We start from the raw sequence: 11138 nt of genomic DNA, 5'->3' as shown, positions 1-11138 counted from the left end.
GCCCCGCCCACTACCCCCTCCCCCCCCCCCTAACGTTGCGCTAGATTGAAAGGCGATTGGCCGGGCTGCCGCGCGGTGGGCGGGGACAGGAGGGTGGCCGCGCGGTCAGGCAGGGACGCTCAGAGCGGGAGGCAGTGAGGGCCGTTCCTCCCGTTGGGGAAGGTGAGGCAACTGCCTCAGGCAGCAGAAGAAACAGGGGTGGCAAATCCTAATGCAGAAAATTATTGATTTCTGCGCCCCCTCTGTACCTGGTATAGATCTTTAAGTTTAGGGTTGCCACCTCTGTTCTGACATAACGCACAGGTTGGGTGCAAATATATTTTTTTCATCTGGTGTTGAAGTGACAACTGTGTACAGCTGAAAACGCTGGCAGCATTAAGATAAATTCAACAGTGTAAATAAGTTCTGATGGATGGAATACTGAACGGTATAGTTTTTGTAAAATATGCAGGGATTTATTATATGTATGGAAAGAGAAGAAGGGGAGTCACTGATATTTTAAGGATGTAAAAATGAGTACTTTAAACTAATACAGAAAATTTAATATATATGAAGCAACTTCAAAACAATCCATTGCAATCTATTGTAGCCTCACAGGATGACCCCTCTGGAATTTGTCCATACATGAGAATTTGTAAATCTGTCTGTGCTTGGCTACCCAGAGCTTAAATACATGATGTTTCACACACCCTTTTAAACACATGCATTTGGAGAAGATCCCTAACTTGGGGGAGAGAGACGACCTGAAATACAAGACAAACTGTATCAATACAGGATGTAGCATTTTACATTGAAATACGGGACAATCTTGTGCAGCTGTACCTCGGCTCCTGGACACCTTGGGAGTTGAACGTTCCAGCTCCCGAACGATCAAAAACCAGAAGTGATTGTTCCGGTTTTCAAACATTCTTTTGGAAGCTGAACGTCCAATGGGGTTTCCGTGGCTTCCCATTTTCTGAATGTTCTAGCATTTTATCTGACCTTTGGATCTTAAATCAGGCCATACTGACGGTTAATGCAAACGGCAAATTTCTAAGTTCCAATGGCCGTAAGTCGCAAGCATTGTATTAAAGGAAGTTGTTTAATCAGGAGCACCAAAGGCAATGAGCATGGTTTACTGAGGATTTGCTCATATTAGTAAACTAGTCTTGACTGAGTGTCCTATAGGATGGTTCTTGAAAGCAGGTGTTAAATCAGACAGTTCTGTGGGGTGCTATGATATGAATGCACACTAAAGTCAAGGAAAATCTTTTACTCTAGTATTCGCAAATAAATTAAAGAACCTTCCTTCCAAAAAAAAGTCTAGATTCACATCAAAGAATAGCTTCACCTACATGCATGCCCCTAAAATTACATTTATCACATTGTCACAAAGGTCAGCAGGTTTGCAGTGGCATGGAAAATGGGGAATGTTTTATAAATTGTACATGTGGCGAAGTGGTTACACAGCTGCTATATGAACTCAGCCTAGATTGATACAGCTCACAGACTCCGCCAACCAGCTAGTTGTGTGAATTGGCCCTGAAAGACCACAATCTTAACAATGCATGGGGATTTCTCATGGAATGGGGATATTACTGTCAGTCCCATAATTACATCCTCAACTGAAGAAGGACAAGAATAGTTGCTGTAGCTATTATAGTTTTCAAGAAAATGTACTTCAAAGGTTTCCTGGCAGCAGCAGACACTAACTCACCTACCTCCCAAAAAATTGACTGACATGATTGTGACATCACCATTTGCCATCTACTTGTTGATCAGTCTACAAGTATTAAGCTGGGTTTTTACAGTATAAGGTGTGGGGAATTGGCAGGCTACAGAGCTGTCAAGTAGCAACTTGACATTAAGAGGAGCTTGACATTAAGATGAGCAACTTGAAAGTCTTTGGGGTATGTCCAAGATGGGGGTTATGTTCCTCCAGTAGCTGTTCCGGAACTGCACTCTTTGCAACATTTTTCTATCAGTCTATTACTATCCCTCTTTAAGTGCTCAGCATTAGTGTTTAACTTAACACAAGAGTAGTGAAAAACACCACCACCCATCACTGCTGCCTTTTCCCACCAGGTGGAAGGTGGTCTTCTGAAGTGGAGAGCTTCCTGTACTTATGGAAGCTTCCTGCACCTTTTAGAAAACTGATTTTCAGGGGGAATTGGAGTGGAACAGGAGGGGAGGGAAGTTGGCACCCTCATCCCCATAATGCTTCCTCACATATTATGTTAACATGAATATTGATTTCATGAAGAGGACTATTTCGTAGGCCACAAACTTCTTGCTTTGACCCAGCAAACCTTTTGGGGGTGATAAATACACACATCCTTATTTGTGTGGGAGATTGGAGGGAGCTCAAGGAATTGCCCCTTTCCCATCCCCTTCTGTAGTAAATACTCGTTGAAGAAACAGAACTTCCCCCATCACTGCAATCTGTGCCTCCTGACAGGACAAAAAGGCAGGGGAGAGAGAATAAGAGGGAGAACCCAGCTAAATACCTGTAGAATGATCAGGAAAAAATGGAAGACCTGAACTATTACATGTAACCCCAGGAGGCATTTTCAGACTTGCTCCCCAGTACTGGAGTTTTCCATCAAGGTTAAGGGCTTGCCGATCAGAAGGTCGGCAGTTCAAATCCCTGTGACAGGGTGAGCTCCTGTTGCTCAGACGCAGCTCCTGCCAACCTAGCAGTTCAAAAGCACGTCAAAGCACAAGTAGATAGATAGGTACCGCTCCGGCAGGAAGGTAAACAGCGTTTCTGTGCGCTGCTCTGGTTTCGCCAGAAGCAGCTTAGTCATGCTGGCCACATGACCCAGATAAACTGTCTGTGGACAAACATCGGCTCCCTCAGCCAGTGAAGCGAGATGAGCACCGCAACCCCATTCAAGACTGGATTTAACTGCCAGGGGTCCTTTACCTTTATCTTTACAATAGTTAATAGCTATAGAAACTGAGTTCTAAAATTTAGGGGAAATGCCCATTCTAATTATTATGCTCCAATGATTTATATTTACTCTTTATGGTGCCACAATATTCATAATTAATATTAAGAATGCTTACCAAGGTCAGATATATAACAATATATGACATACTCATATGGGAAGCGTGAAAGCACATCACTGTGCTCTTTGCAATACTGCTTTTTATCCACTGAGTGGCATCACATTCATGTCTAAGAAATATAAATAAAGTTCTGCCTGATTTCCTAAATTGAGGAAGTACAGGGAAGAGGAAAGAGTTACCAGGTAGTTTAGGATGGAGGTGGATCACTGGCAGCCTAGGGCCCAGTCTGGATGGCAAATAAATTATATCTGGTCTTTGATAATCCTACCAAAATTGATTCAAGCTACCGTAAACAGTTTGTTCACAATTTTACTCATAAGGAAAATAACTATGGAAAATATCTGTTTCCTAGAACATAAACCTGCAGACATACACTGCTGCAAATAGTATATTTTTTTGGCTTCCACAGTAATGGGATTTGTATTATGATAATTCACAGGGAGGGGGGAGGTTGTTTGTGTGTTTGAAATATTAATATGGGTCCATATAAATAACAACCTTTCCCTTTCCTAATCCATCCAACACACTCTCATAAAAGTTGAGACACTCTTCAGATGTCTATCCACCCTTCTCAAGATACTCAAATCACATAGCACTTAACTAAATTAACAAATATGTAAAAAGAATGGAATGGACAGGAGGAAGAACTGAAGAAAGGAAGGAGGTTTTTTTGTCTGAGATTCCAGCTGCCCCAAGTAATCAGAGATGTTCCTGCACACTCTCTCAGTCCCCAAGAAGGTTGGAAAAGCCTTACAAAGATGTCTTCAAACTTATCCAAATTCTCCTTTTTCATAAATGTGACTTTCTCCTTAGCTGCAGTCTTTTAGAAGTAAATTTGCTGTTCATCCCAGCTGTTTCCAGGTGTTGCTTTCTTCTTGGACACAGATTTGTGAAACTGATTGTGGAAGTCATGCAAGCCAATTGCACTGGAATCCTGTACAACCGATGTATGATTTTTCTGACAGTCTCTTCAATATTAGGTGAAACTGTCTTCCCAAAGTAGCTAGACCACAGTTTGTCCCACGTTTTGTCTTCAATTATACATGGGATCTCTCCCACCATACTTTTTTCACAGCTGGAAGGGGGCCCATTTGGATTTTTAATTTTATAAAAGCTGAAAAAATCCCTTTCCCCCTTGCACCAATCCAAAGTAGCAGAGTCGCAACTGACACATATGAGTTACTTGGGGCATATAGAAGGTGCCAGAGGTATGCATGGTTCAGTGAGCTCAATTTACTGCTCCGAGATGTGAGATGCAATTGGAACCAGTGCCTGACGCACAAAGAATAACTGACCCCAGGAATTCTTTTGGGTGGTTTCCATGCCCCCCCCCCCGTTTCATATTTAGAAAACACATCTGAATTGTTATTTGCTGATATGAATATTCACAGTTACATTCTTTGATGAGCTTGCTTCCTGTTTCAGCTACAACTCATCAAACTTCTCATTACTTTTGGTCCATATTAGCCAACATCCATCTTGATTGTTCAGGCCCAAACATACCTTCTTTAGGGGCCTTTATGTTTCCTTGCAAACATTTCAGAAACATTGGTTGTTGTTGTTTTTTGTTGTTTTTTTAAGGCAAAGCTGACATTGTCCCAGAAGCTTAGCCCATCAGGAAAGAATACACCCCTATACCAAGTTTGGATTGGGTCAGATTAGGGTGTCCCATTTTACAATCGATACATATTTAAAGCAATTATTATGGTCAAGTCGGCTCAGTGGGAACCTGGTTTCTGATAGAAAGACTGTCAGTAGCAGGACAATAGAGGAGGGATGGTGATGAGCCAAGGTCAGTAAAAGGTGGGCAGAGAAGATATGAAAAGGCACAAAGGCTGTTCTGTAGCAAAGGCAATGGAATTGCAAGCAGCCAGTCCAGGAATGAGAGCTGAACCAATTTGCAGAAGTGCATCTATGGCGTGTTTGTTCTTTGTATAGTACTTACAGTCATCTACTTATGGGTATGGGTATGTATGTGCGCGTTTTTAATAACAAAAGACACAGTGGAAGAGCACAGACTTGCAGTCTAAAGAAGAGGAAAAGAGGATTGGAGAGAAATGGACTGTGGAGGATGTGTAGCTTTGTTTTCAAACAAATTGTTAAAGAGAAAAGATCAAAAGGAGATTTCCAATGGTACAGAGGGACAAGCCAGTCAGGAAGCACATCACAGCCTTTCCAGAGCTGTCGCTTGACAGCAGATTGCAAGGTTCTGCACCATTCCCTCTTGTGATAGTTAGAAGAGATTTCTGCTGGTGGATCCCAAAGCCCTAGATTGTAGACACGTGAGTGGGGTTTTCCCTCCTTATATACAAACATATAAATAAATAAATAACTCTTATTAATGTAGGGCACATCCAATTGACTAACCTGCCCTGTAGTTCGTAAATCATCATCTTCTTGTTGTTGATTAGTTGTGTCCGACTTTTCGTGACCCCATGGACCAGAGCACGCCAGGCATTCCTGTCTTCCACTGCCTCCTGCAGTTTGGTCAAACTCATGCTGGTAGCTTCGAGAACACTGTCCAACCATCTCGTCCTCTGTCGTCCCCTTCTCCTTGTGCCCTCCATCTTTCCCAACATCAGGGTCTTTTCCAGGGAGTCTTCTCTTCTCATGAGGTGGCCAAAGTATTGGAGCCTCAGCTTCAGGATCTGTCCTTCCAGTGAGCACTCAGGGCTGATTTCCTTAAGAATGGATAGGTTGGATCTTCTTGCAGTCCATGGGACTCTCAAGAGTCTCCTCCAACACCATAATTCATCCCCTATCATCTATGTAAAAGGTAAAGGTAAATGACCCCTGAACGGTTAAGTCCAGTCAAAGGTGACTATGGGGTTGTGACACTCATCTCACTTTCAGGCTGAGGGAGCTGGCATTTGTCCACAGACAGCTTTCTGGGTCATGTGGCCAGCATGACTAAACTGCTTCTGGCACAACGGAACACCGTGATGGAAACAAGAACGCACGGAAACGCCATTTACTTTCCTGCCACAGCTTTACCTATTTATCTACTTGCACTGGTGTGCTTTTGAACTGCTGGGACCGAGCAATGGGAGCTCACCCCGTCGCGGGGATTCGAACGGCCAACCTTCTGATCGGCAAGCCCAAGATGCTCAGTGGTTTAGACCACAACGCCACCCGCTCCCTTCATCATCTGTGTTACATCATCTATGTAACAACCTTTGTCTCTTACATTTGCTCAAAACACCTGTTTCTGATTAAGGGTATGTAGTCTGACTGTTCATCTAGAACTCCCAATTCCATTTTCTCTCCCTTTTTTGGGGTAACCTGTAGAGAGATTCATCAAATGGCCATGTAGCTGCAAAGGGAGGAAAGATGAAGTCCGCCTTTTCATTTGAAATAACTGGTCACACTTTTGGCTGGCTGCCTGTAATTTGTGGGATACATCCAATGCTGCCGTCATGTTCATGCAACAGACGTCTGCTTGTGCAATGGAACCCTTTCTTCTCTCCAGCAGTCTCCCCATGCACACCCTAAAAAAATGGGGGGGGGGTTAGGAAGAAGAAGAAGTCCTATTGCACAAGTGTAGTGCACTCACTTCTTCTTCATTGGCAATCACTCATAGCCGAGTAAGATTGTCTTCCATAAAAGTGAGTTAATAAGTGACTGTGGAGGCCAATTCTGGATCCCCACAGTGGGGACATAGGTTTCCAGGCAAGAGTTGATCATGGTGAGGGTTTGCCAAGCGTGCCTTCTTCTTAGCACATTTCTCCCTTTCGTCCTGAGTTCGAGCATCTTCAAAGGCCATGACACCTTTGGTAATGGCTGTTCTCCAATTGGAGCGCTCGCAGGCCAGTGTTTTCCAGTTGTCAGTGTTCATACTACATTTTTAAAGATTTGCCTTGAGAGGGTCTTTGAACCTCTTTTGTTGACCACCAGCATTACATTTACCATTCTGAAGTTCGGAGTAGAGCAGTTGCTTTGGAAGACGATCATCAGGCATCCACACAACATGACCACTCACACACAGTGATTGATACAACCCAATGTGTGTATTTTACAGTCCCAGGCACATGAGGATGCCACATTGCAGAACCTAAACAGGTCTGGGCCTTTTCCAGGTGAGTGACCACCTGGGAACCACAGGTAAGTCACTTTGGGTTACATGCTGAGAGAAGGCACTGTATTAAGAAAATAAGCAGTCAGAAGATGGTCCCATATTTCCAATGAATGGTGTTGGATACATGCTTAAGGAAGTATAACATGCTATCTGCTGTAGAAGCAGCTATTGGCTGTGCAATGCTGCGCACAGTGGCTTTTTCTATTATTGTTTAAAGTAAGGAAAAGAACTTGCAACAGGAAACAAACACTGTGCCCCACACCGCAAACTGATGGTTCCACCTTTCCTACCCAATTTAACAGCGGCCTGCTTGGAACACTCTAAATTCTCAAGAGCTTTGCAGGCTTCCCAGAGTGAGCTTTGTCTTCCGAGACAGAAGATGTTTTATTGTTAACTGACTCGCAGGCGCATTGTCCTCCATTGTTGCTGCTGCTGCCACCGTCGTCCCACCAGCCCCTGCGTGGGGCACCCTCCCTGGATCCCATTACCGTGTTTGGGATCATGAAGTACAAATTAGCATAATCAGATTAGCTGCATGGTGCCGTACGTCTGAAAAGGACGAGGGGAAGGGGGTGGAAATGACAAAGGGAGAAAGTATTTCGACAAAGGGAAGCCCTGAGGAGGGCAGAAAGGGTTTATTGGTGTTAGGCTGCGGAGCTGAAGGCTTTGCACCTGCAATGCGAACAAGTCCTCTTCTAACTAAGGACTCTTAGATGGTATTAAAACACGGGTGGAAGGGAGGGTGGGCAAGGCAGAGAAAGAAAAGCACACTGAATGAAAGAGGGACGGAATGAATCAGCCTGCATCCCATTAATTGATTTATCGGGATAGGGAATGTGCAAATTGCTGACAGTGGTAAAACAGGCCGTTTGATTTCTACTCAGCATGGAGAGGAGATCAGCCAAGTAATCTGGTCTATCGAGATAAGAGTTTTAGAGCCTCTGCAGGAGAGTGATAAGAAATGCCAAAACCACATTGGTGGTTATAGTTGTGTTTGGGGCTTTGCTTTTTCCCTTCTTCTTTCAAATGCTGCTGGAATTCTTTATTATTATTATTATTATTTATTCCGTTTCCAAATATGTAGCCTCTCCCTCCCCTCCCCAGTCCTTCTTTCTTTTGTGAATTTAAAATACAAAAACAGGATGGAAAGGAGGAGGACAAATCTGCAGGGTGACACAGTCTGCCTCAAGCAGGAAACCTAAAGGTACCATGAAAAAAGGAACCATTCCCAATAATTTGATATATTTATAGTTTTTTTTCCAGGATGCTTCATTTTGTTTTTCAGCCTTAGGCCCCAAAGTGAAGTGGGTTGCCTCTAAAGAAGATCACTGGTTAGATGGTGGCTTGGAAGGACTACTCTTAATAAAATAAAATGAAATGAAATGAAATGACTGCCTTGGATTCAAATCCTTATAAGAAAACATTTGCTGGGGGCTGTATATTTAAGGCCTTTGTTGCTGAAATTTACCAGCGTTAGCTACTGCAAAGCTGATTTGCATGACTAGCAGTGGGGTTTGTTGCTAATTAATCCCATCCTCTTGTTCAGTTACAGAGTGGGAGAGGGAGGGAAGGAGCTCTCACAAGCCTTAGTGCTGAAATTCCTCACCAAGATTACCAGCACTGTCCAACTGGGACAAGGTGCTGTTGTCATGTTGATTCTACAGAGCGATGCACACAATATGTTAAGACCAGTCCCCTGTGAGGAAAAGCTCGGGTTGCTTAAACATTTTCTGCCAAGCTTTTGCAAGATCCTTTATTGGCTAGTTTGACAAGCTCAACCTATTTCTGTATGAAAAGCCAGTTTTGCTTACTGGGCATGGAAAGCTGCAGAGGTGCTGAAGAAGAACTCCAGATTGTTGCAATATGATGAAGTAGGCAAATCATGTGGGCTGGAGAGAGGGGCAAGAATAGCTTGGTATGGTTGGGGAGTTGCTGAAGCCCCAATCTGTTATAGGTCCTTCCTGCCAAAAGCCTGTCTTTGGAAATTAGGTTGTTGACAGATGCAAATAAAGATGGAAGGCCTTGCGATGAATAGGCATGCATCATAAATTCATCACAAATAATAATAACCACACAGACTGAAATATTATGAACATTTGGTGCAATCCTTGGCCTCTCCAGTCAGGGCTAGGAAAGATTCTACTCGGAAACCCCAGAGAGCTGCTGACAGTAAACAATACGGAGCTAGATCAGGGTTTCCCAAACTTGGGACTCCAGCTATTTTTGGACCACAGTCCCCACCATCCCTGACCACGACCACAGATGGCTAGCTGGCCATCCCTGCTAGCTAGTTGTGGTCCAACAACAGCTAGAGACCCAAGTTTGGGAAACCCTGAGCTAGATGAACCAATGGTCCTGTCTGCCATCTTGGAAGGCCACTGCCAGTCCATGTAGGCAATATGCTGGTCTGATTCATTATAAGGCAGCTTCCTATGTTCCAGTGTACTGTAGACTGCCCAATGCTGATGGACTACAACTCCCATAATTCTCGACTGTTGACCATGCGGTCTGGGGCTGGTGGGAGTTGGAGTCCAATGACACCTGAAGGGCCAGAAGTTCCCCAAGGCCAGACTTAAAGCATAGCAGCGGCCTTTAGCAGGGACCGGTGGTACATTGGTCGGGGTCTTATTATTACTCAAGATTTGGGACAGATCTGCCCAACGTGGGACCCACTATGATGAATGGAGGCCACAAGCCATGAATCAAGAGCTGCCAGACAACTCCCCTTGTTTTGCAGTCACAGGTCAACAACAAGAACAGATTTATCAGTTCTCTGGTGGGTTGTGCTACGTGGTTTTGTGCAGTGTGGCACTGAATCACAAGTTGTGCAGAGGGACCTGAGAGAGAGAGAGAGAGAGACCAGATGAAAAGGAGAACAGGGCTCTTGAACCCTTAATCAGGATGGAAGATATTTCTGCAACAGAGAAAAAAGATCCATTTCCCTGGATCCTCTTTTGCATTTGGTCATTCCATCAGAAATAAAGGATCGTGTCCAACAGCAACAGAGCTACCCAGAAGTAAGCCATATGGAAGTCAGAGGGCTTACTCACAGGTAAGTGGGGTTAGGTTTGTAGCCTAAATCTTTTATTTTTTTACTCACCTTCCTCCATCCCTTTAGTTTCCCTCTTGGCACCTGCTGTTTTAAAAGTACAATCATGTCTATGGAAGGGGAAAAAGGATGAATTTAAAATCACTTTATCTCTCTGGCCTTTGGTTTTAACAATGTGACTTTTAGATGATCTCTGACCTCACAGGTCAGCAGTTAAGCTGGCCATTCTCTCACTTTCCTTTTATGGTTGAAGGATGAAAGAACCCATCAGATGTGAACTGTTTACCCTGTATCTTCACTTGGTCATCTCAGACAATTCCCTTACGGGAAAAATAAAAATAATGTGAAAGAATAATGTGAAGTGTGTGGAGTTGATGTGCCACTGCAGTATTTGAACAGCAAGTCTTGGGTACATTACTGACTAGCATAGATCTCTTGATTTCACAATGCTGGGTTTCCATTGCAGAAAACCACACAGATGGTTAATTCCAATGCAACCCCTCTTTTCTTTATGGATATTTAGGGTATACATGCACAGTGAAATACCAGGAGCTGATTTACATGTACTTTGATAGGAAATATAAGGCAGCTTCATATGTTTAGAGACATGCTTTGTTTTTCTAGCTACTCTGACAGTGAGGTCTCATGTTGTGAGGCACCAAGTGTTTATCGGTTCTGAACTGAGATCCCATTTTAATCCGGAAATACCAGAAAGTGAACCAGACATTATGTATGCAACGCATATACCTCCCCCTTTCTGTAATTCTAGCAAAGGCTCGAGGCCTAAACTGCTGTGACATGCTAAAAGGTACCCCTGCCCGTCAGGGCCAGTCATGACCGACTCTAGGGTTGTGCGCTCATCTCGCTCAAGAGGCCGGGAGCCAGCGCTGTCCGCAGACACTTCCGGGTCACGTGGCCAGCGTGACGAAGCTGCATCTGGCGAGCCAGCACCAGCGCCGCACA

This window comes from Podarcis cretensis (genome assembly GCF_951804945.1).
Source record: "Podarcis cretensis genome assembly, chromosome: 17".
Classification (NCBI taxonomy): Eukaryota; Metazoa; Chordata; class Lepidosauria; order Squamata; family Lacertidae; genus Podarcis; species Podarcis cretensis.
This window is presented reverse-complemented; position numbering follows the sequence as displayed.